We start from the raw sequence: 26,241 nt of genomic DNA, 5'->3' as shown, positions 1-26,241 counted from the left end.
CCACAAACCACTAATAAAGTAATTACAATAACATTTTATTTCAAATTATTAAAAAGTGCTGTCAATTATGCACATACAGGTCTAGAAAGGAGCTACAGGTTTACATACTATGGATAGCATCAATATCCAAAAATTCACGTAGCAACTGCCAGCATAAATCACACGAACAGTCGTTATGAAAAATAATTCAAATGTAAGATCAATGTAACCTCGACCTGAAAAGACACATGCTGCTTAATATGCGGTATGTTGCTTACCCATGATGAGGGAGAATAGATGAGTCCACCACGCTGCCTCGACGCGCGTTTCACATATATGCTTTCTTAAGGGAAAGTGTGAAGAGGTTGCTGTCCTGCCAGATATTTATATTGAATGTCAAAGGTGATAAGTAGAATGGCACATGTATGTCATTGCCTTTTAGGCAGTTGTCTTTGATATATGGCATTGCCTATTAGGCAGTTGTCTTTTGTGCATGGAATTTCCTGTTCAGCAGTAGTTTTTGGTGTATGGCATTGCCTAATAAGCAGTTGTCTTTGGTGGATGGCATTAACTGTTATGCAGTTGTCCTTATTTTACTAGAAGCGCAGTAATTCTTTGCTTTATACTGGTTATTGTTATACTATTACAGGATGCGCAGAGCCATAATTTCTTTCCAGCAGCAGTGAGTCATCATTGCATTTGGAGTTCTGTGATTTGGGACACTGGTATGTGCAGTATTTATGGTAGTAAGATCTGAATGTATTCACATTATACAGGATATCCAGCAGTGAGTGCATATATACAGTATATATACACCCTGCTCTTTACAAACAGATAGGAGAGAAATGGCAGCATTAACAGACACAGGGTGAGGACTGCTGAATGTATCCCCACCCAAACGTGCTGCAAGCTCCTATCACCTGTCCATTTCCAGAGCCCTGAAGTGAGGGAGAATCTGACATCACAGGAAGCCGGAGATTCTCAGTTGGAGATCACGTGACCAGAAGTGGAGCAACGGTAACAGCAAAAATTGGCAAAGTAAGGTATTTAGTGAAATGCTTATCTGAGGGAGAGCATTCACATGAAAAGGACATGGCAAGTAGTTGCCAAGCCCTTATAGTTATGATGTGATACCTTACTGGATTTGTTAAATGTACCTTATGGCACTATTTCTTGTAGGTGCTGTATCGCACTGTGGTAAGGACTCTATGGAATGATTTGTTGTGCTCATTTCATGACACTATTTCTGTGGGCACTTTGTGCCACTATGCGTTTTATATTCAGCATTTAGCACTATTTGTTGCATGTGCTGAGTGATACTATTCTAATATGCATTTTTTTATACTCTTTGTTGTAAGCCACTCATGTCAAACTCTGGCCCGTGGGCATAATATGGCTTTCAGGGTGGTTATATTTGGTCTGTAATATCGGGTACTATGTGGAGCCATTATACTGTATGGAGGACTATGTGGGGCCCATTACACTGTATGGAGGACTATGTGGGGTCCATTATACTGTATGGAGGACTATGTGGGGCCCATTATACTGTATGGAGTACTATGTGGAGCCCATTATACTGTATGGAGCACAATGTGGGGCCCATTATACTGCATGGAGCACAATGTGGGGCCCATTAAACTGCATGGAGCACAATTTGAGGCCCATTATACTGTATGGTGGACTATATGGGGCCTTATACTCTATGGAGCACAATGTGGGGTCATTATTCTGTATGGAGGACTATGTGGGACCTATTATTCTGTATGGAGGACTATGTGGTGCCCATTATACTTTATGGAAGACTATGTAATTTAGTATCATAGATTTTAAAGTTGAAGGAAGACTAAGTCCATCTAGTACAACCCATAGCCTAACATGTTGATTCAGAGGAAGGCAAAAAAAAAACCCATGTGGCAAACACTAAGCTCCACATTGGGGAAAACAATTCCTTCCTGACTCCATACTACAATCAGACTAGTTCCCTGGATCAATGCCCTATCTAGGAATCAAGTATATATAACCTGTAATATTATACTTTTCAAGAAAGGCATCCATGCCCTTCTTAAATTTTAGTGAATCACTCAGTACAACATCATGCGGCAGAGAGTTCCATAGTCTCACTGCTCTTACAGTAAAGAATCCGCGTCTGTGATTATGATTAAACCTTCTTTCCTCCAGAAGATGCCCCCTTGCCCCCATCTCAGGCCTCAGAGTAAAAAGATTAGTAGAAAGTAGTGATGAGCGAGCATGCTCGCTACTGCTCAGTGCGCGCCCGAGCATCTCACTGTTCGAGATGCTCGGCGCTCGCCAAGTATTTTCGGGTTGTCGGGCGGGAACTTGGGTCCCCTCCCTGCATGTTTGGTGCTCTTTAGAGAGCCAATGAACATGCAGGGATTGCCTGTCATGCACTGTAATGCGGTAGCCATGTTGGTTGTGGGCATTACAGTGATTGGCTGGCCTCACAGCGTCATCAGGTCTACACTGTGTGCAGAATTATTAGGCAAGTTGTATTTTAGAGGATTATTTTTATTATTGATCAACAATAGAGATGAGCGTTGTTCTACTCGAACTGTTCGCCAATCTCAAATTCGAGCTGTTTTGGGCGGTGTTCGAGCCGTTCGGCGAACACGAACAATTTGAGAAAAATTCGGCTGTTCGAGGTTATGTTCGATAACTGTTCGTGCACCAAAATCATAACTGGATTTTTTCTCAGTAATGATGAAAATTAATGTTAATACGCAGTTTGAGTGTACAGCGGGGTGGGGGGAGGGGCAGGGGATGGATCTCTGCAGGAACAATGAAGATCTCCATTTTTTTTTCTCTTTACCGCATTTACAGTGGGGAGGTGCAATCTGTCAGCCTATCAGCAGCGCACACACGGAGCGAAGTGCTTTTTTTCACACAAGCAAGGGCATGTGTCATTGGCAGTGTATGTCACATGTCCTTGCCCTATAAGACCAAGCCATTTTCCCCGTCGTCACCATTTTCTCACTGCTGCAGCTGCGTGTTAGACGGCACCGCTGTTGCTGTGTGCGCTATACCTTGTTAATTTCAAGCCAATTTTCGCACAAATCTACAGATAGCTTGGGAGTAGGGAATAGTTGTGATTGCAGTCCTTTTAAGGACTAGGTTACAGCATTTCCTACGACTTTTATCAGGCAGGTCTGTGCTCTTAAATAGATAGGTTGTGGGAGTAAAGACTAGTTGTAAATGGAGTCCTTTTCAGGACTAGGTTACATCAGTTCCTATCAGTTTTTGCCAGGCAGGTCTGTGCCAGTGCTGTGCAAGTTTTTTCACAGCATTTGGCTGAATCTAGCAAAGCTAATCCTTTTTGGCCTATTGCAGAGTGTGTTAGTCAGTGGAGTAGCCTATCTGTGTTGCAAGATATACCACCTGTGTATAGCATACCAATTTTTTTACTGCACTTAGTGAAGTAAAATCTTTTGGGCATAGCATCATTCTATTAGTCCATCTATACTGACATCCATCAGGTTGCAAACTGAATCTAATTTTTTTCTGCATCTAGCTCTGAAAAAATATTTGGCCTTTTAGCAGTGTGTGGGACTTGTTCTATTAGTCCACCTATACTGACCTCCATCAGGTTGCAAACTGAATATATTTTTTTCTGCATCTACCTCTGAAAAAATATTGGGCTTCTAGCTGTGTGTGGGACTTGTTGTATTAGTCCATCTATACTGACCTCCATCAGGTTGCAAACTGAATATATTTTTTTCTGCATCTACCTCTGAAAAAATATTGGGCTTCTAGCTGTGTGTGGGTCTTGTTCTATTAATCCATCTATACAGACCTCCATCAGGTTGCAAACTGAATATAATTTTTTTCTGCATCTAGCTCTGAAAAAATATTTGGCCTTCTAGTAGTGTGTGGGACTTTCTCTGTTAGTCCAAAAATACTGACCTCCATCAGGTTGCAAACTGAATATATTTTTTTCTGCATCTACCTCTGAAAAAATATTGGGCTTCTAGCTGTGTGTGGGACTTGTTCTATTAATCCATCTATACTGACCTCCATCAGGTTGCAAACTGAATATAATTTTTTTCTGCATCTAGCTCTGAAAAAATATTTGGCCTTCTAGCTGTGTGTCGGACTTTCTCTATTAGTCCATCTATACTGACCTCCATCAGGTTGCATATTAAAAATAATTTTTATCTGCATCTACAGTACCTCTGAAAAAATATTTGGGCTTCTAGCTGTGTGTGGGACTTGTTGTATTAGTCCATCTATACTGACCTCCATCAGGTTGCAAACTGAATATATTTTTTTCTGCATCTACCTCTGAAAAAATATTGGGCTTCTAGCTGTGTGTGGGACTTGTTCTATTAATCCATCTATACTGACCTCCATCAGGTTGCAAACTGAATATATTTTTTTCTGCATCTACCTCTGAAAAAATATTGGGCTTCTAGCTGTGTGTGGGACTTGTTGTATTAGTCCATATATACTGACCTCCATCAGGTTGCAAACTGAGTATATTTTTTTCTGCATCTACCTCTGAAAAAATATTGGGCTTCTAGCTGTGTGTGGGACTTGTTGTATTAGTCCATCTATACTGACCTCCATCAGGTTGCAAATTGAATATAATTTTTTTCTGCATCTAACCCAGCCAATAGTTTTGGCCTAATACCACATTTTGGCCACTCAGCTCTGCTCGGTTACCATCCATTGTTTTTTTGTGCAAACAACTCCAGAGTTGTGAATTAGTTAACCACCAAAATGAGTGGAAAAAGGCCTGCTGCTGGTGGAAAGGGAAATAGGCGTGTTGGGAAGGGGAAAAAAGGTTGTGTCCGTGGGGTAGGTGTTAAAGCAACAGTAACATCTGCAGAAGAAAGACCATCTTCCAGCCAAACTAAAATGTCTACTTCTTTTAGCAGACAATGTGATAAGATCCCTTTCTTACGGCCACGCCAATCGCTACAAATTCCAGATGAGGCACAAAAACAGCAGGTGCTTCAACGGATATCAAGTGCTCCTTTAAGTGGGCTCTCCTCCACATCAACTTCAACATCACAAATACTCCAGTCCTCAAAGGTGTCACCCAAATCGCACTTGCTTCCTCACAGCTCCCAAATCTCCAGCTGCCCGTCTGAGTATGAGGTAGAACAGATGGTTGAGTCTGCAGAGCTGTTTACTCATACTATAGCCTGGGAATCAGAGGTCGACTCCAGCGCTTCTGTGAATCCAGACGAGGAAATGATCTGCACTGATGCCCAGAATCTTTATGAGTCGGATCCAGGACCAGACGCAGAAGGTTCTGACCATAATGTAGACCCTCATTCCCAAACTGTAACTCCTGTTGGTGGAGACAATGAGGAAGACGATGATAAGACTCAAATACCTGATTGGAGCGACAACTTTAGTTTTTTGTCAGGGCAGGAACAGGTTGGCTCTGAGGACGACGGGTGTGATAACACACAGGGTGATATTGATGAGGTTGGAGATCCCACTTACTGTCAACCCACAGTCAGCCAAGAGATGAGGTCAGCAGAGGAGGTGGAGGAAGATGCTAGTGACGACGAGGTCAGGTTGCGCCTTCCTGGACAGAGACGAAGTACTGGAAGCACGTCAACAACTGCATCCTCAAACACAACTCTGCCTCTCACCACAAGTCGTCGTGGCTCTTCAGGTCGCATGGGTGCTAAGCCTTGCATAGCCTGGGCATTTTTTCAGATCGATAAAGATGACCCAACTCGTGTTATCTGTAACATTTGTCAGCAAAAGCTAAGTAGAGGCCAAAAAATACATAGTTTGAGTACTTCATGCATGAACCGGCACATGGACATGAAGCATAAGTTGCAGTGGGAAGCTCAGTGTGCTACAATGCGGCCTAGCCGGCCGGGCCAACCACCGTCTGCCATATCTTGTGCATCCGTGGCCTCTTCATCCTCTGTGACTGGGGGGACAGCAGTCACACCTGTTTTGGGGCGCAGACCTGCCACCTCTTTACCCGCAACAGCCAGCGTGATTGGCAGGTCATCATTTTCTTTGGAGGTGGTAACACCAGCTGGTGTTGAGCGCTGTCCGACATCGATAGCACCACCTTTGGATCAAGGCAACCTAACATGTCCGCCTGCATCTTCCTCACAGACCAGCAGTTTGCCGGGGACACCCTTATCAACCCCGTCTAAGCACAATAGCCAGCCCTCGGTCCCTCAGATGTGGACAAGTAAAAGACCATTTCCTCCTAGCCATGAGAAAGCTAAGATGTTGAATTTCACCATCTGCAAGCTCTTGGCTACAGAAATGCTGCCTTTCCGCCTGGTGGACACAGAGGATTTTCGAGACCTTATGTCCATCGAAGTGCCCCAGTACCAGATGCCCAGTCAGCACTACTTCTCAAAGAAAGGTGTGCCTGCGCTCCACCAGCATGTCGCACACAACATCACCGCTTCTTTGAGAAACTCTGTGTGTGACAGGGTGCATTTCACCACAGACACTTGGACGAGTAGGCATGGACAGGGGCGTTACATGTCGCTGACTGGGCACTGGGTAACTATGGTGACAGCAGGACAAGGGGCTGCTGTCCAAGTCTTGCCGTCCCCACGAGTTGTGCGTCAATCCTCTTTATGTCAAAGTTCCTCCACTGCTTCTGCCTCCTCAACCTCCTCTCGGTCTTCCACCTGCACCCAAAGCCTGTCTGGTCATGCCACAAGCTTTCTAACTGCGCAGAAGGGATCCTGCACACCTCCGTACTATGCTGGCAGTAGGGCTTAACGTCATCAGGCGGTTTTTACTTTGAAATGTCTGGGAAATGTGAGTCACACAGCTGAGGAGTTGTGGTCAGCTCTGGAGAACCAATTTCATGAATGGCTGTCTCCACTGGACCTGAAACCAGGGAAGGCCGTGTGCGACAATGCTGCAAACCTGGGTGCGGCCCTTCGCCGGGGCAATGTCACACACGTGCCTTGTATGGCTCACGTGTTGAACCTGGTTGTCCAGCAATTTTTAGCCCACTATCCCAGACTAGATGGCCTTCTGCAGAGGGCACGGTCGCTGTGTGCTCACTTCCGCCGTTCGCATCCCGCAGCTCAGCGACTTACATCTCTACAGAAGTCGTTGGGCCTGCCACTTCACCGGCTAAAATGCGATGTGCCTACCCGGTGCAATTCAACTCTGCACATGTTGCAGCGACTGTGGCAGCACCGACAAGCCCTGGTGCAATACGTTCTGATGTATAGCCTGGGCCAACGAGAACCAGAGGTGGGGCAAATCACGCTGGAGGAGTGGTCTCAGATCAGGGACCTATGCACCCTTCTTCACAGTTTTGAAATGGCGACGAAGATGTTTAGTGCTGATGATGCCATTATCAGCATGACTATTCCGGTGATTTACATGCTGGAGCACATGTTAAACAGAATTCGGAGTCAGGTGGTGGCACAAGAGGAGGTGGAGGAAGTAGAGGAGGAGGAGTTGTATGCGGAAGGGCTAACATCTGCAAGGTCCAGATGGTCGGCAGCACCAAGGCGGCAGGCATGTGAGGGTGGGGGAGATGGTTTAACCAGGGCGCATGGTAGCAGCCAAACTAGTGAGGAAGGTGCAGGAGCCCAGGAAGAAGTGGAGGACGAACTGATGGAAGACTCATCAGATGAGGGAGACCTTGATCACATTTCTGTTGTGCGAGGTTGGGGGGAGAGGACAGAGGAAGGAAGCATGACTGTTACCTCGCCACCAACACAACAGGGACTTTGTGCTCCTGGATGCGCAACACACAGGAGTGCCTTCTTGCTGCACTACCTGCAACATGACCCTCGAATTGTGAGAATTAGAAATAATCCTGACTACTGGGTTGCCACACTGTTAGATCCCCGGTACAAAAGTAAATTTGCCGAAATTATTCCTGCCATAGAAAGGGATGCACGCATGCAGGAGTATCAGCAGAGACTGTTGCAGAATCTTACATGTGCTTTTCCAGAAAACACCAGTGGTGCACGTAGTGAATCTCACAGTTCCAACTTGCCAACCGTGGGACCGTCAAGTGTTCAGCACTCAAACCGTAACAGAACCACAGTATCTGCTGGTAACATCAATTTTGCGGAATCATTTCACCACTTTTTTAGCCCATCCTTTGCAAGGCCACAGGAGACAAGAAGTCTGACACATAGTCAACGCCTAGAGACGATGGTACAGGAGTATCTCCAAGTAAACATTGAAGCCACGACTGTGTCACTGGACCCTTGCTCTTTTTGGGCTTCCAATCTGGATAAATGGCCGGAGCTAGCCACTTACGCCTTGGAGATCTTGTCATGCCCCGCAGCCAGCGTTCTGTCTGAACGTGTGTTCAGCGCTGCTGGTGGTGTGCTGACAGATAAGCGCACGCGGCTCTCCACTGATAATGTAGACAGACTCGCGTTCATAAAGATGAACAAATCATGGATCCGAAACGACTTTTCTACCCCTGTGTCATCCTGGGGAGAGTAAAAGCTTGATGATTGGTTAAAATCACCCTACCAACCGTTTTAAGCTTTCAAATTACTAATCATGTTTATCTGTATCTTGACTGAAAATAATTTGGGCTTTGTAGCAGTGTGCAGCACTGATCCTATTAGGCCATCTATAATAAGCTCCACCAGATTTAAAATTAAAAATAATTTTTAGCTGCATCTAGCCCGGAAAATAATTTTGGGGCTCAGAGATGCGTAAGACACATAAGTGCCTTCTTGCTGCACTACCTGCAGCATGACCCTCATATTGTCAGAATTCGAAGTAATCATGACTACTGGGTTGCCACACTCATAGATCCCCCAAACTTTTCGATCAACCTTTTCATTTTAATAAAGACCAAAAAAATGGTCATTTTTGAAATTATAAGCATTAGCAGGTTGTTTGAAACTGAAATCAAACAGTTTTCAACTCAAAACTTTATTCTAGGTGATGTTACATTTTCACATAGGACCCCTTGTTCGAAAGGAGCTTCTGAACTCTCTCGTCCATTGAATTTGTCAGGTTTTGGATGGTTTCTGCTTCAATTGTTTTGCATGAGGACAGAATACCCTCCCAGAGCTGTTGCTTAGATGTGAACTGCCTCCCGCCATCATAGACACTCCTTTTAATGATGCTCCAAAGGTTCTGAATGGGGTAGAGGTCAGGGGAGCATGGGGGTCACACCATAAGTTTGTCCCCTTTTATGCCCATATCAGCCAGAGATGCAGATGTTTTATGTGCAGCATGAGATGGTGCATTATCATGCAGAAAAATGATCTTGCTGTGAAATACACGGTTCTTCTTCTTGAACCATGGCAGGAAGTGCTGTTTGAGAAAATCCACATACATTATGGAGTTCATCTTTAGCGCCTTCAGGGATCCTAAAGGGGCCGACAATCTCTCTCCCCATGATTCCAGCCCAAAACATTACTCCACCTCCTCCTTGTTGGCGCTGTAGCCGTGTTTGCGTGGGGTGTCCATCAACCAGCCATCCTCCACTCCATCCATCTGGACCATCGAGCGCTGCACGGCACTCATCCGTGAACAAAACAGTTTTGAAATCAGTCTTCATGTAATGTTTGGCCCACTGGAGCCGTTCCTGCTTGTGTGAAGTGGATAGAGGAGGTCGACAGGATGGCGTATGCACAGCTGCAAACCTCTGAAGGACCCTGCATCTTGTTGTTCGGGGGACGTTGGAGGCACAAGCAGCTTCAAAAACTTGTCTGCTGCTATGACAAGGCTTTTTTTGCCGCTGCTCTTTCAACCTGACGTAATTGCCTGTAGGAAAGATTCCTCAATTTGCCCTTATCAGCACGCACACGTGTGTACTGTGAATCAGCTACATACTTCTTGATTGCCAAGACACTTCATCCTGATCATCGCACAATGTTGATTGTAGTCATGCCTTGACCTAAACACTCCACAATTTGTTGCTTCTCAGCAGCCGACACATCCTTTTTCTTTCCCATTTTGGCAGAAAATGTAGGCTGCTTAATAATGTGAGAGAGCCTTCTTAAGTAGTCTTGCCTTTCATTGGACACACCTGCCAAACTAATTAGCACAGGTGTCTGCAATTGCTTACAGTGATATAAAGAGCCCTGACACACATCACCATCAATGAGTTTAACTGACAAACAAACAAATTCTTCCCTTATCACTCCTAAACACTTTTTGCATAATAATTTGGAACGCAGTGTACATGTGCTTTTCCACAAAACACCAGTGGTTCACGTAGTGAATCTTACAGTTCTAACTTGCCAACCGTGGTCTGTATGGAATTGTTCAATAAAGGGCCCAAAATTAAGATAACATAGATGGGAGAGGTCTCTATGAATAGGAATTCCTAAGTATTTGATACCCTGTGAGGGCCAGGCAAAGGGAAAGTTCCTCTGTGTCCACCAGGCGGAAAGGCAGCATTTCTGTAGCCAAGAGCTTGCAGATGGTGAAATTCAACCTCTTAGCTTTGTCATGGCTAGGAGGAAATGGTCTTTTACTTGTCCACATCTGAGGGACCGAGGGCTGGCTATTGTGCTTAGACGGGGTTGATAAGGGTGTCCCCGGCAAACTGACGGTCTGTGAGGAAGATGCAGGGGGACATGTTAGGTTGCCTTGATCCAAAGGTGGTGCTATCGATGTCGGACAGCGCTCAACACCAGCTGGTGTTACCACCTTCAAAGAAAATGATGACCTGCCAATCACGCTGGCTGTTGCGGGTAAAGAGGTGGCAGGTCTGCATCCCAAAACAGGTGTGACTGCTGTCCCCCCAGTCACAGAGGATGAAGAGGCCGCGGATGCACAAGATATGGCAGACGGCGGTTGGCCCGGCCGGCTAGGCCGCATTGTAGCACAGTGAGCTTCCCACTGCAACTTATGCTTCATGTCCAAGTGCCGGTTCATGCATGAAGTACTCAAACTATGTATTTTTTGGCCTCTACTTAGCTTTTGCTGACAAATGTTACAGATAACACGAGTTGGGTCATCTTTATCCATCTGAAAAAATGCCCAGGCTATGCAAGGCTTAGCACCCATGCGACCTGAAGAGCCACCACGACTCGTGGTAAGAGGCAGAATTGTGTTTGAGGATGCAGTTGTTGACGTGCTTCCAGTACTACATCTCTGTCCAGGAAGGCGCAACCTGACCTCGTCGTCACTAGCATTCTCCTCCACCTCCTTTGCTGACCTCATCTCTTGGCTGACTGTGGGTTGACAGTAAGTGGGATCTCCAACCTCATCATCATCACCCTGTGCGTTATCACACCCGTCGTCCTCAGAGCCAATCTCTTCCTGCCCTAACAAAAAACTAAAGTTGTCACTCCAATCAGGTATTTGAGTCTCATCATCGTCTTCCTCATTGTCTCCACCAACAGGAGTTACAGTTTGGGAATGAGGGTGTACATTATGGTCAGAATCTTCAGCGTCTGGTCCTGGATCCGACTCATAAAGATTCTGGGCATCAGTGCAGATCATTTCCTCGTCTGGATTCACTGAAGCGCTGATGCCCAGGCTATAGTATGAGTAAACAGCTCTGCAGACTCAACCATCTGTTCTACCTCATATTCAGACGGGCAGCTGGAGATTTGGGAGCTGTGAGGAAGCAAGTGCGATTGGGGTGACACCTTTGAGGACTGGAGTATTTGTGATGTTGAAGTTGATGTGGAGGAGAGCCCACTTAAAGGAGCACTTGATATCCATTGAAGCACCTGCTGTTTTTGTGCCTCATCTGGAATTTGTAGCGATTGGCGTGGCCGTAAGAAAGGGATCTTATCACATTGTCCTCTAAAAGAAGTAGACATTTTAGTTTTGCTGGAAGATGGTCTTTCTACTGCAGATGTTACTGTTGCTTTAACACCTACCCCACGGACAAAACCTTTTTTCCCCTTCCCAACACGCCTATTCCCCTTTCCACCAGCAGCAGGCCTTTTTCCACTCATTTTGGTGGTTAACTAATTAACAACTCTGGAGTTGTTTGCACAAAAAAACAATGGATGGGAACCGAGCAGAGCTGAGTGGCCAAACTGTGGTATTAGGACAGAACTATTGGCTGGGTTAGATGCAGAAAAAAATTATATTCAATTTGCAACCTGATGGAGGTCAGTATAGATGGACTAATAGACCAAGTCCCACACACTGCTAGAAGCCCAAATATTTTTTCAGAGCTAGATGCAGAAAAAAATTATATTCAATTTGCAACCTGATGGAGGTCAGTATAGATGGACTAATAGACCAAGTCCCACACACTGCTAGAAGCCCAAATATTTTTTCAGAGTTAGATGAAGAAAAAAAATATTTTTAATTTGCTACCTGATGGAGGTCAGTATAGATGGACTAATAGACCAAGTCCCACACACTGCTAGAAGCCCAAATATTTTTTCAGAGCTAGATGCAGAAAAAAATTATATTCAATTTGCAACCTGATGGAGGTCAGTATAGATGGACTAATAGACCAAGTCCCACACACTGCTAGAAGCCCAAATATTTTTTCAGAGCTAGATGCAGAAAAAAATTATATTGCATTTGCAGCCTGATGGAGGTCAGTATAGATGGACTAATAGACCAATTCCCACACACTGCTAGAAGCCCAAATATTTTTTCAGAGCTTGATGTAGAAAAAATTATATTCAATTTGCAACCTGATGGAGGTCAGTATAGATGGACTAATAGAACAAGTCTCACACACTGATAGAAGCCCAAATATTTTTTCAGAGCTAGATGAAGAAAAAAATTATTTTTAATTTGCAACCTGATGGAGGTCAGTATAGATGGACTAATAGACCAAGTCCCACACACTGCTAGAAGCCCAAATATTTTTTCAGAGCTAGATGCAGAAAAAAATTATATTCAATTTGCAACCTGATGGAGGTCAGTATATATGGACTAATAGACCAAGTCCCACACACTGCTAGAAGCCCAAATATTTTTTCAGAGCTAGATGCAGATAAAAATTATTTTTAATTTGCAACCTGATGGAGGTCAGTATAGATGGACTTATAGACCAAATCCCACACACTGCTAGAAGGCCAAATATTTTTTCAGAGCTAGATGCAGAAAAAAATTATAATCAATTTGCAACCTGATGGAGGTCAGTATAGATGGACTAATAGAACAAGTCATACACACTGCTAGAAGCCCAAATATTTTTTCAGAGCTAGATGCAGAAAACAAATATTTTTAATTTGCAACCTGATAGAGGTCAGTATAGATGAACTAATAGACCAAGTCCCACTGTCACGGGTGTGTTGCCACGAAGATCGTCACGAGTACACAGCCTGACTTCTCGCAGCTGACTTGTTGGTGCTTTGTGTTTTTTCGGCAGTGAAGGAGTTAATTCTCTCTCTCTCTGGGCTAGCTGAGGTCCAGCCTCGCCCAGCTGCAATCAATGCTTCTTTAGTGAGACTCCTTCATATCCCTGCAGGTCTGTTTGGGAGGTGTCGGTGAAAGCTTTTCATTCAGACTTACAGAGCGGATCGTGGTGTTTGGAGTTGCTGAGATAAGTGTATTTGGAAGTGTTTTTTCCCTTTCCTCGCTTTATCATTTATCTCCTTTCCCGTTGGTGTTCCCTCTGTTGTAGTTGTGTAGAAGTTGTATGCAAGGTGGTTTTGGTTTTTCCCTTGTACTGTCTCGTTCGTCTAAATACTGTGTGTGGGCATATTATTTCTGGTTCCCAATTGTTGTGATCGGGGTCCTTCTCAGGACTAGATTGCTGAGGTGCAGGGATCCTCAGGAGGTAGGGGTTACGCTGGCGGCCTGGACCTCTGTACCTTTAACAGTACCTCCAGGTTGAGGGATTAGTCAGGGCCCCAGCTTAGGGTCAGCTTAGGCCCCCTACCTCCAGTATTCTGTGACAGTGTGACATTTTCACCGACCAACTTAGTTTTTCTCCAGCTACCATGGATCCAGTAGCCGGTCTAGCTCGGCAGTTGCAGAGTTTGTCCATGGGGCTGGCGGAGGTTAGGTCCAAGGTTTTGCATCCTCTGGAGCAAGCTGGACCAGAACCTAAAGTAGCTCTCCCTGACAGGTTCACTGGGGGGCGGGACAAGTTTTTTGTTTTCCGGGAGGCATGCAAATTGTACTTTCGGCTGCGGCCTCGGTTATCGGGCAGCGAAGAACAAAGGGTGGGAATTGTCATCTCGCTCCTACAAGGGGACCCACAATCTTGGGCGTTCTCTCTTCCCCCAAGCTCCCCGGTTCTCCAGTCAGTGGATAGGTTTTTCGCTGCTCTGGGACTCGTATATGATGACCCAGATCGGATCTCCCTTGCTGAGTCTAAGTTACGTAGGATTCAGCAGGGAGATCGTCCGGCGGAGGAATTCTGTTCGGAGTTCCGTAGGTGGGCCACGGACACCCAGTGGAATGACCCGGCTCTTAGGAGCCAGTTTTGTCATGGTTTATCCGACAAATTACAGGATGTGTTGGCACAGTATGACTCTCCCGCGTCACTGGAAGCCGCTATGGCCCTTGCCATTCGCGTTGACAGACGGCTTCGGGAGAGGTGCGGGATAACTCTACCCCCTGTAATGTCTCCACCTCCTACAAGGTCCCCTCATATGGTGGTTCCCCTGGTCAGTCCGGAGGAGCCTATGCAATTAGGAGGGACATAATTTCGGGGAAGGGGACCGGTGGAGCGCCATAAGACAGGAAGGTGTTTCCTCTGCGGGAAAAAGGGACATTTTATTGGAGGGTGTCCATCCCGTCCCTTGCAGAGTAAAGAGTCATCGAAAAAACTGTTGATCCCAGGTTGTGTGGTGGACGGCAATCTGGGAGTAGGTATTTCGTCCCTAGGTTCGTCTCAGTTTCTCGTACCGGCGGAGGTGGTGGTGGGTGCGAGAACTGAGAGGATATCTGTTCTTCTGGATAGTGGGGCCGGGGCTAATCTGGTTGATGCTCGGTTTGCCCGGGTTCAAGGTATGCGATTGAGTGAGTTGGCTAAACCCATCCCCATATTCTCGATCGATGCCAGGCCTCTCGGTCAGGGAAGTTTTTTGCAAGCTGTGCATGGCGTAAAACTTCAAGTGGGGGCAATACATAAAGAACTGTTGTCTTGCTACGTGTTGGAGGGTCTTCCCACTCCTATAGTGTTGGGCCTTCCTTGGTTAGCTAAGCATAACCCGGTTATTAATTGGCAAACCAGAGAGATAAGCCAATGGAGTAAATTCTGTAATAAAAACTGCATGAACACGGTCATCGGTGCGGTTACTCCTTGGGTCTTACCTCCATTTCTGGCGGACTTTGAGGATGTATTCTCGGAGAATGGGTGTCAGGAACTACCTCCTCATCGCGAGTATGACTGTTCTGTAAAACTGCTCCCTGAGGCCAAGTTACCTAAAGCTAGGTTGTATAACCTTTCTGGTCCTGAGAGGCAGGCCATGAAGGATTATATTTCTGAAAGTCTGGCTAAGGGGCATATTAGACCTTCATCTTCACCGGTGGCCGCGGGGTTCTTCTTTGTTAAGAAGAAAGATGGAGGCCTACGCCCTTGCCTGGATTTCCGTGAACTTAATCGGATTACGGTCCGAGATCCGTATCCGCTCCCACTTATTCCCGATCTCTTTAATCAGATCGTGGGCGCCAAATGGTTCTCTAAGTTGGATCTCAGGGGGGCGTACAATCTGATTAGGATGAAGGAGGGGGATGAGTGGAAGACGGCTTTTAACACTCCGGAGGGGCATTATGAGAACCTTGTCATGCCATTCGGTCTGACTAATGCCCCGGCGGTGTTTCAACACTTTGTTAATGATATTTTTCGCCACCTGGTGGGACAGTTTGTTGTCATATATCTGGATGATATCTTAATTTACTCGCCGGATCTGGTGTCTCATCAGGAGCACGTTAGACAGGTGTTACAGATCTTGCGGGATAATAAACTGTATGCCAAGTGGGAAAAGTGTGTGTTCGCCGTACAGGAACTCCAGTTTTTAGGCTTCCTGGTTTCAGCGTCCGGTTTTCGTATGGACCCTGGGAAAGTGCGGGCAGTTCTTGAGTGGGATCGGCCGGAGAATCTTAAGGCACTACAACGTTTCCTGGGGTTTGCTAACTATTACCGGAAGTTCATTCGTAATTTCTCGTCCATGGTTAAGCCTCTCACAGACATGACTAAAAAGGGGACGGATTTTTCTAGGTGGTCTGACAAGGCTTGTCAAGCATTCTCCTCCTTGAAAAAATGTTTTGCCTCGGCACCCATACTCATTCAACCTGATGCGTCTCAGCCATTCTTTGTAGAGGTAGACGCTTCCGAGGTAGGGGTGGGAGCAGTATTGTCACAGGGTTCGTCCCCTGGTAAGTGGCATCCGTGCGCCTTTTTCTCTAAAAAATTGTCGTCCGCTGAGAGGAATTACGATGTCGGCAATAGGGAACTCTTGGCCATTAAGTTAGCTTTTGAGGAGTGGCACCATTTTTTGGAGGGGGCAGTTCATCCGGTCACCGTCATCTCCGATCACAAGAACCTGCTATATCTGGAGTCCGCTAAACGTCTGAATCCCAGACAAGCTAGGTGGTCATTGTTTTTTACCAGGTTTAATTTCGTCGTTACATATCGTCCTGGGTCTAAAAATGTAAAGGCGGATGCCTTATCTCGTAGTTTCCCTGGGGCCGGGAGTACGGACGACCCGATTCCTATTCTTCAGGAGGGGGTGGTGGTTTCGGCAGTATGCTCTGAGCTGGAGGAGGAGATATTGGAGGCTCAGGGGGACGCCCCTGTTGGACCTCCGGGGAGACTGTTCGTTCCAGATCAGTTGCGACAAAAGGTGATCGAGGCACACCATAACTCAGTTTTTGCAGGACACCCGGGGAGTAAAGCAACTGTGGATCTCCTCTCGCGTCGGTTTTGGTGGCCTAACTTACATAAAGAGGTGGTAACTTTTGTCGCGTCCTGTGGGGTTTGTGCGCGCTCTAAGACCTCACATACCCGTCCGTCTGGGGCCCTTTTACCTTTGAAGATCCCGGAGCGTCCTTGGACTCATCTGTCTATGGACTTTATTACGGACCTCCCTCCGTCTTCGGGTAAAACGGTCATACTCGTTGTAGTGGACAGGTTCAGCAAGATGGCACATTTTATCGCTCTTCCGGCTCTCCCTAATGCTAAAACTCTTGCGCAGGTGTTCATTGGGGAGATTGTGAGGCTTCACGGGGTACCCTCCGAGGTGGTGTCTGATCGGGGGTCTCAGTTTGTGTCCAAGTTCTGGAAGGCGTTTTGTGCACGGCGGGGGATGCATTTGTCATTCTCGTCGGCTTTTCATCCTCAGACCAATGGTCAGACGGAACGTATGAACCAGAGCTTGGAGACATATCTTCGGTGTTTTGTGTCAGAGAACCAGGAGGACTGGGCTTCTTTCCTACCTCTGGCAGAGTTTGCTCTCAATAATAGGCGGAGCGAGTCCACTGGTAAGTCCCCGTTTTTTGGGGCATATGGTTTTCACCCCCAGTTTTGTACTTTCAGTAGGGGGGGCTCTTCGGGGGTTCCGGAGGAGGAACGATTTTCCTCATCTCTCGCTTCAGTATGGAGAGGGGTGCTGAAGAATCTGAATACTATGGGGAACCGATACAAACGTATGGCTGATAGGAGGAGAGTGTCTGGTCCGGACCTAAGTGTGAACGATCAGGTATGGTTGTCTACCAGGAATATTAAACTTAAGGTTCCCTCCTGGAAACTGGGTCCCAGGTTCATCGGGCCGTACAGAATCAGTTCTGTTATTAATCCGGTGGCATTCCGTCTTGACCTCCCCCCTACGTTTAAAATTCACAACGTGTTTCACAGATCATTGCTTAAGAGGTATGTGGCGCCGGTGGTACCGTCACCTTTACCTCCCCCTCCTGTGGTTGTCAATGGTAACTTGGAGTTCCAGGTATCGAGGGTCATTGATTCACGCTTTAATCGCCGGTCCCTTCAGTACTTGGTTCATTGGAAGGGGTATGGTCCTGAGGAGAGGATGTGGGTTCCTGCGTCGGATATTAACGCAGACCGATTAGTTCGGGCTTTCCACACGACTCACCCGAATAAACCTGGCCCTGAGGGTCCGGAGGCCCCTCGTAGAAGGGGGGGTACTGTCACGGGTGTGTTGCCACGAAGATCGTCACGAGTACACAGCCTGACTTCTCGCAGCTGACTTGTTGGTGCTTTGTGTTTTTTCGGCAGTGAAGGAGTTAATTCTCTCTCTCTCTGGGCTAGCTGAGGTCCAGCCTCGCCCAGCTGCAATCAATGCTTCTTTAGTGAGACTCCTTCATATCCCTGCAGGTCTGTTTGGGAGGTGTCGGTGAAAGCTTTTCATTCAGACTTACAGAGCGGATCGTGGTGTTTGGAGTTGCTGAGATAAGTGTATTTGGAAGTGTTTTTTCCCTTTCCTCGCTTTATCATTTATCTCCTTTCCCGTTGGTGTTCCCTCTGTTGTAGTTGTGTAGAAGTTGTATGCAAGGTGGTTTTGGTTTTTCCCTTGTACTGTCTCGTTCGTCTAAATACTGTGTGTGGGCATATTATTTCTGGTTCCCAATTGTTGTGATCGGGGTCCTTCTCAGGACTAGATTGCTGAGGTGCAGGGATCCTCAGGAGGTAGGGGTTATGCTGGCGGCCTGGACCTCTGTACCTTTAACAGTACCTCCAGGTTGAGGGATTAGTCAGGGCCCCAGCTTAGGGTCAGCTTAGGCCCCCTACCTCCAGTATTCTGTGACAGTGTGACACCCACACACTGCTAGAAGCCCAAATATTTTTTCAGAGCTAGATGCAGAAAATAAATATATTCAATTTGCATTTGGAGGTCAGTATAGATGGACTAATAGAATGATGCTATGCCCAAAAGGTTTTACTTCACTAGGTGCAGTAAAAAAATTGGTATTCTATACACAGGTGGTATATCTTGCAACACAGATAGGCTAATCCACTGACTAACACACTCTGCAAAAGGCCAAAAAGGATTAGCTTTGCTAGATTTAGCCAAATGCTGTGAAAAAAACTTGCACAGCACTGGCACAGACCTGCCTGGCAAAAACTGATAGGAACTGATGTAACTTAGTCCTGAAAAGGACTGCAATTACAATTAGTCTTTACTCCCAACCTATCTATTTAAGAGCACAGACCTGCCTGATAAAAGTCGTAGGAAATGTTTGAACCTAGTCCTTAAAAGGACTGCAATCACAACTATTCCCTACTCCCAAGCTATCTGTAGATTTGTGCGAAAATTGGCTTGAAATTAACAAAGTATAGCGCACACAGCAACAGCGGTGCCGTCTAACACGCAGCTGCAGCAGTGAGAAAATGGTGGCGACGGGGAAAATGGCTGGGTCTTATTGGGCAAGAACATGTGACATACACTGCCAATGACACATGTCCTTGCTTGTGTGAAAAAAAGCACTTCGCTCCGTGTGTGCGCTGCTGATAGGCTGACAGATTGCACCTCCCCACTGTAAATGCGGGAAAGGGAAAAAAAAAATGGAGATCTTCATTATTCCTGCAGAGATCCATCTCCTGCCCCTCCCCCTGCCCCGCTGTACTCTCAAACTGCGTATTAACATTATTTTCATCATTACTGAGAAAAAATCCAGTTATGATTTTGGTGCACGAACAGTTATCGACCATAACCTCGAACAGCCGAATTTTTTTCAAATCGTTCGTGTTCGCCGAACGGCTCGAACACCGCCCAAAACAGCTCGAATTTGAGATTGGCGAACAGTTCGAGTCGAACAACGCTCATCTCTAGTCATTAGTCAACACCCCTCCTCATTACCGAGATGCACATCACCAGATTTACTTAATTGGTAGTTGGCTCTCAAGCCTATGCAGCTTGGAGTATGGCAACATGTATAAAAAGCATCATGTGATCAAAATACTCATTTGCCTAATAATTCTGCACGCGGTGTATATCAGACCTGGCGCCGCCATGCTTGTCACAGTCACTCCGGATCAGACAGTGTAGGGAGAGGTGCTGCTGCGTCAGGGAGAGATTTGCTTGTGTATTAGGTAGTGTAGGGAGAAAAACTGTACATTACACATATCCATCTTAACAAACAGTCCTTCTGAGGCCTAATCCATCTGCAGAGATATCAGGCAGGCAGGGTGTATATGCAGGCAGTGTATATAGCAGACTGCAGTGCACATAGCACAAGAGGCTCCATTCCAATTCTGCCTTCTGCTGCTGTTAGATATTTCTATACAAAGACCCAGGTCTCAGGGGCCAGGAATTCTTTTCCTTGGATCTTAATCCTCATTATTTGCTTAAAAAGCAATCCATAGAACACTGTTTTTCTGCGCCATTTGCTTGTTGGCACTGCAGAATTCAGCAAGGTCCTTTCCATATTACAGCGCTACAAATCCAGCTACTTAAAACTGCGTTTTCTCCGTCAAATGGATCACACATACATTGTCAGAAAATACTGCCATTTCTGGCCTCCATTAAAAATTTCCTTTAGTGTGTCAGTGAAGCAATTCACCGCAGTTTGCTGTTCAAACTACTTACCCACAAGCCAGGTACTTAAAACTCTGTTTTGTCCATCATATGTATCACATATAAGTTCGCTCCAAACTCAGTTATTTGTAGTGAGCGTGGAAGATACTATCCTCCATTTAAAATGGGCAAGGCACTTGGCAAGGGGCGGGGAACTGGATGTGATGTTAATGGTGCATGCAGAGGCCGATGACATGGCTGCGGGCAAGCAAAAATCGTGCCACAACAAACACCCACATCTTCTCGCCTGACCTTCCTGTCCCAATTTCTAGGGTACCGCAGCACACCACTATTGAACCCAGAGCAGTGTCAAAAGGTTGTTGGTTGGATAGCGGATAATTCTTCCAGTCACTTAGCCACAACCACCAACACCACCCTGTCTTCCACACGGTCAAGTCTCAGTAGCCGTGAGACTGGACCGCATAATCCTCACCCTGATCCTCCTTCCTCCCACCATGCCGAGTACCCAGAGACAACTGATCCCACACTTGGACACTCTGAAGAGCTATTCACCTTTCCATTTATAGATTCGGGCCTCTCGCCCGATCCACTTGAAGTGGGGCAAGAGGAGATCGCGTGTAGCGATGCCCAAGTATTTGAGCAGCCAAGGTCACATGAAGGCGACGGTGGGAAAGTGTCACAATAGGTGGACGATGATGAGACACAATTGCCAGAAAGTCAGGAGGAGAAACAGGGTGCAGAAGTGGAAGACTAGGTGGTGGATGATATAGTAACTGACCCAACCTGGCAGGAGGACATGCAGAGCGAGGACAACAGCACACAGAACTGTTAGGTCTTCCCGAGTGTGGTTGTTTTTTAAAGACTCTGCCGATTACCCCAAAAAGGCCACTTGCACCACCTGCCAGGCCAGCATCAGCAGGGGTGGGAAAACGACCAGCCTGACCACCACCAGCATGATCAGGCACATGGCAGCAAAGCACCCGACTTTGTGGGCCAAACCCCAGGGTCCAGGAACAGTGTCTGCGGGTGGTACCATTGCTTCTTCTGCTGTTGTGCATGCAAGCCAATCCCCTGTCCATGGTGCATGAGAAAATGCCTCCTGCCATGCACCTGTCGTTGCACATTCACAAGTAGCAGCATCAGGAAGCACGTCCATGTCCTTGTCCCAGCACAGCGTTCAGTTGTCCATACCCCAGTCCTTAGAATGCAAACGCAGACAACTCCCCACAGGCCACACTACTAAATTCTCACATTTCACGACTGCTTGCGCTCGAAATGTTGCCTTTTAGGCTCGTGGAGACGGAAGCATTCCACAACCTGATGGCAGTGGCCGTCCCTCGGTACTTGGTCCCCAGCCGCCACTATTTCTCCCGGTGTGCCATCCCCGCATTACACAAGCACGTGTCCCAAAACATTAGACGTGCCCTCGGCAATGCAGTTACCGGTAAAGTCCACCTAACCATGGACACGTGGACAAGTGCTTCTGGGCAGGGATGGTACATCTCGCTGATGGCACACTGGGTTAACATAGTGGAAGCCGGGACCCAGTTGGACCTTGGGACGTAACACGTCCTCCCGACGCCAAGCATTGTGGGCCCTAGGTCAATCAGGGTTGCCCCCATGGTCTACAGTTCCTGCACCTCATCCTCCTCAGCCTCCTCCTCCTCTTCAGCCTCCATCTCTGAAATGACCACATCAGTCACAAGCTGGAAGCTTTGCAGCACTGCCTTGGCCAAGCGGCAACAGGCTTTGCTGAAGCTAATATGCTTAGGTGCCAAATAGCACAATGCTGAAGAGTTGTAGACAGCTCTGAAAGAGCAGGAAGAACTGTGGCTCACACCGCTGAACGTACAGGCAGGCATGGTCGTATGTGACAATGGCCGGAACCTTGTGGCAGCTCTGAGGCGAGCTCACACACGTACTATGCCTGGCCCATGTGCTTAACCTCGTGGTTCAGCGGTTTCTCAAATCCTACCCGGAGCTGCCGGATCTGCTTGTGAAAGTACGCCAACTGTGTGCCCATTTTAGAAAGTCAGCTACAGCTTCAGTGTTTCAGCAGCATTTGCAGCTTCCGGCTCACAGACTGGTGTGTTATGTCCCCACGCATTGGAAATCTACATTGCAGATTTTGGGTTGGATTTGTGAGCAGAAGAGGGTAGTTGGTGAGTACCAGCATCAACAAGACCATCGGTATTCAGTTCAGACTCCACACGTAAGACCTCAGGAGTGGACATGGATGTCATACATATTTACCATCCTCCAAAACTTTGAGAACTCCACCAAGATGGTGAGCGGCGATGATGCCATAATTAACGTCACCATCCCGTTTCTCTGTCTTCTGAAATGCTCTCTGCTCACAATCAAAGAGGATGCAAGGCAGGCGGACCACGATGAGATGGAGCAAGAAACCATACAGGCTGATTACACATAGCCAAGCCTCATCTCATCCCAACTTGGATTGGGTGACAATGAGGAAGAGGAGGAGGAGGAGGAAGGACAGGACCTGGTTTCATGCACTATAGACGGTACTGCCTACACAGCTGTCATACCGTCTGTTCAGTTTTGATGGCCAGAGGACAAAGAGGAGGAGGAGAAGAGCATGGCCTGTCATCCTCTAGGTGAGGACACGGAAGTCTTGCCTGTTAGTAGTCTGGCACGCATGGCTGAGTTTATGTTACGCTGTCTTTCCCATGACCCTCGCGTTCTCAAAATTTTGGGTGACAGTCATTATTGGTTGGTCACACTTCTAGACCCACGTTACAAGGAGAATTTTATATCTCTTATTCCTGCCTGAGGCGGACAGGTCTACAAAAATGAGGCTGTTCCAGAAGGCCCTTGTTGCGGAACTATTAAAATAATTCCCATCTCAAAACACTAGCAGTAGAGGGCACACTTCGCTGGACAACCAATGAGTACAGGCGAGAGAGACACAACTTTAATACAGCAGAGCTAGGGGAACACTGTCAAAGTTCTGGGAGAGTTCTCAGACCCTCCCATAGCACAGGCCCAGAGGCGTGGTGTATTCTCACTAGGAGTGCAAATTTTGGGAAGATGCTGAGGGAGTACCTTGCCGACCGTACCAACGTCCTCTGTGATTCCACTGTGCCTTATAATTATTGGGTATCCAAGCGGGAAACGTGCAATGAACTGGCTCTCTATGCCTTGGAGGTCCTGGCCTGCCCTGCCGCCAGCATTTTATCAGAGCGGGTTTTTAGTGCCGCTGGTGGAATTATAACTGATAAGCGCATCCACCTGTCAACTGAAAATGCTGACAGGCTGACTCTTATAAAAATTAACAAGGGCTGGATTGGGCCAGACTTCTCAACACCATAAAATGATAGCAGCGTAACATGAACGTATACGCTTCCTGAATTTGCCTATTTGATCTTGTTCTCCTCCTTCTCCTCATCCTCCACCACCATATCACCAGTGTGACCGTGGTCCGTGATGCAACACCCATATAATTTTTTTAAAGGGTGTTTATGACGCTCTTAAAAAAAAAATTATACAGTATGTTCATGTATACCCCCCAGGGGTAAATGTTTGTCAGCCCATACACTTAGTGCATGGGCATTCCAAGTATAGGAGGCCCGCTCCTTTCTAATGGTAACATTTTTTTATGAGGCCCTCCTCCACGTCTCTTCCAAGGGGCATTGAAGTGCCTCCAAATTTTTGGCAGCCCTTGCATTCACTGCATAGGCCAACACTATGGGAGACTCTCTCCTTTCTAATGGGAATTTGTGGTTACTGTGGCCCTTCTCTATGTGTCTTTAGATTCTTAGTGGGGTTTTTTCTAAAATTGGTCAGTCGTTGGACTCACTGCATACCCTATAACTGTATAGAAGACTCTCTCCTTTCTAATGGGATCATGTCATACTTGTTACTGTGGCCCTGCTCTGTGTCTTTAAATTCTTAGTGGGGTTTTTCCCAAATTTTGGCAGCCCTTGCATTCACAGCATTGGCATTACCACTATAGGAGACCCGCTCCTTTATAGTGGGAACATTTTTTTGCTGAGACCCTCCTCTATGTCTCTTCAAAGGGGTATTGGGTTGCATCCAAATTTTTGGCAGCCCTTGCAGTCACTGGTAACGCAATAACAGTATAGGAGACCCACTGGTAAATAATGGGAACAATAAAGCATAGCCGGCTGATGGCTCTCTTGCAATAGCAAGGGCCGACTGCTGGCCTTTTAAGAATAGTAAGGGCAGTCTGATGGCCCTATAAAAATAGGCTTTATCACTTTCAGAGTCCCTCCATCATAAATAAAACAGGACGTGTCCGATGATGTGTCACACACCACATTGCCAGATAAGGTTGTAAAATGTTAAAATTACAGTTCCCGGTGAATGCATTTGTCTTAAAAAATAACTTAAAAAAAACAAAACAATAGGATCTTTCTTTAGTTTAAAAAACAGCGTCACCAATTTAACCTCAATGTAATCATATTGTTCAGCTCATGCACCTCCTCCTCCATCTCCGAAATGACCACATCAGTCACAAGCTGAAAGTACTGCAGCACTGCCTTGGCCAAGCGGCAACAGGCTGTGCTGAAGATAACATGCTTAATTGACAAACCGCCCAGCGCTGCAGAGTTGTTGAAAGCTGTAACACAGCATCCTGATCTGTGGCTCTCACCGCTCAAAATACAGCCAGGCATGGTCGAGTGTGACAATGGGCAGAAACTGGTGACGGAGAAATGACAGCCGGAGTAGATACGGTTTCCCTCTATGCCAGTTCTTTCACCGAGCAAAATACAACTCTCAGCAAAAAAAGTTGTGGACTGGCTCCGTACCGTCCCTGGCCACATTCACCTGTCCACGTGTATGTGGTTAGGCGGTCCTTCCCAGTAAGTGCACTGGGGAGGGCACGGGTAATGTTGTGGGATCCGTGCTTGTGGAAGGCGGAGACGATACCGGGAGAAATAGTGGCAGCTGGGGACCGAGTATGGACACCCGGCTGCCGGCGGCATAAGGTTGTGAAAAGCTTCCGCCTCCACGAGCTTAAAAAGCCATATTTCAAGTACAAGCAGCTGCCCAGTAATCTGGCAGTTTAGTGTTGCGGCCTGTAGGTCGGTGGGTGGCTGGCTGCATACTTGCACTTGCATTCCAAGTAACTTTTAGGCAGTGACCTGGGAGTCAGAAATGCTTCCAGAGGTCTTCCCCATGCGGTTCCCCTGTCTTTTCAGCACTGTATGCATGTGTCTGATGATGTGTCACACATCACGTGGCCAGATAAGTTTGTAAAATGTTAAAATGACATTTCCTAGTGAACGCATTTGTCTTTGTTGAAAGCAATGCAAGAGTGCAAAAATGCATCAAAAACGCTACGTGTGAAAATAGCCCAGGGTGTGGAGGAGTATTTTTGTTTTTGGTTATTTATTTTGCTTTATATACAATGTACATGTCATGGAAAGGATGTTCCTTAACATACTTCCCAGGAAAATGCATTTTGGTTTTGTTTTTGGTATGTTTTATTGTGAGTCCGTAAAAGTGGCATATTACCTCTGACAACGTTGTTGACAGCAGTGACCTGGGAGTCAGAAATGCTTCCAGGGGTCTTACCCATTCTGTCCCCATGTCATTTGAGCACTGTTCCCATTTGGGCAATTTTTAGGCCCTCTGCAGACCACCGGGGGGAGCCACCTGAAAAATGCTTGAGTTTCCCATAGACTTACATTGGGCTAATTGCTTGGGTCGAGCACCCAAGTATTCCAATTTGCTCAACCCGAGCAACGAGTACCCGAGCATTTTAGTGCTCGCTCATCACTAGTAGAAAGGTCTTTGTATTGTCCCCTCATATACTTGAACATAGTAATAAGATCACCCCTAAGCCTTCGGTTTTCCAAACTAAATAACCCCAAGTGTAATAACCTGTCTTGGTATTGCAGAACCCCCAGTCCTCTTATAATCTTGGTCGCTCTTCTCTGCACCCGCT

The 26,241-nt window shown here is 46.6% G+C and overlaps 1 long non-coding RNA gene across 1 annotated transcript in view; it reads left to right on the top strand.

Annotated features, from left to right (window-relative positions):
- Positions 1–962: 962 nt before the first annotated feature.
- LOC141165425 (uncharacterized) overlaps positions 963–26,241 on the top strand; it is a 49,847-nt gene continuing 24,568 nt past the window's right edge. Inside the window, exon 1 of the long non-coding RNA XR_012251158.1 lies at positions 963–1,017. This is a non-coding gene — a long non-coding RNA (uncharacterized lncRNA). The remainder of the gene's footprint in view (positions 1,018–26,241) is intronic.

Source organism: Phyllobates terribilis, unplaced genomic scaffold (assembly GCF_046119375.1).
Source record: "Phyllobates terribilis strain yellow unplaced genomic scaffold, ASM4611937v1 Scaffold_11__3_contigs__length_659146591, whole genome shotgun sequence".
In the NCBI taxonomy this organism is placed as follows: domain Eukaryota; kingdom Metazoa; phylum Chordata; class Amphibia; order Anura; family Dendrobatidae; genus Phyllobates; species Phyllobates terribilis.
Note: the sequence above shows the minus strand (reverse complement) of the source record. Positions and strands in the feature narration are given on the sequence as shown.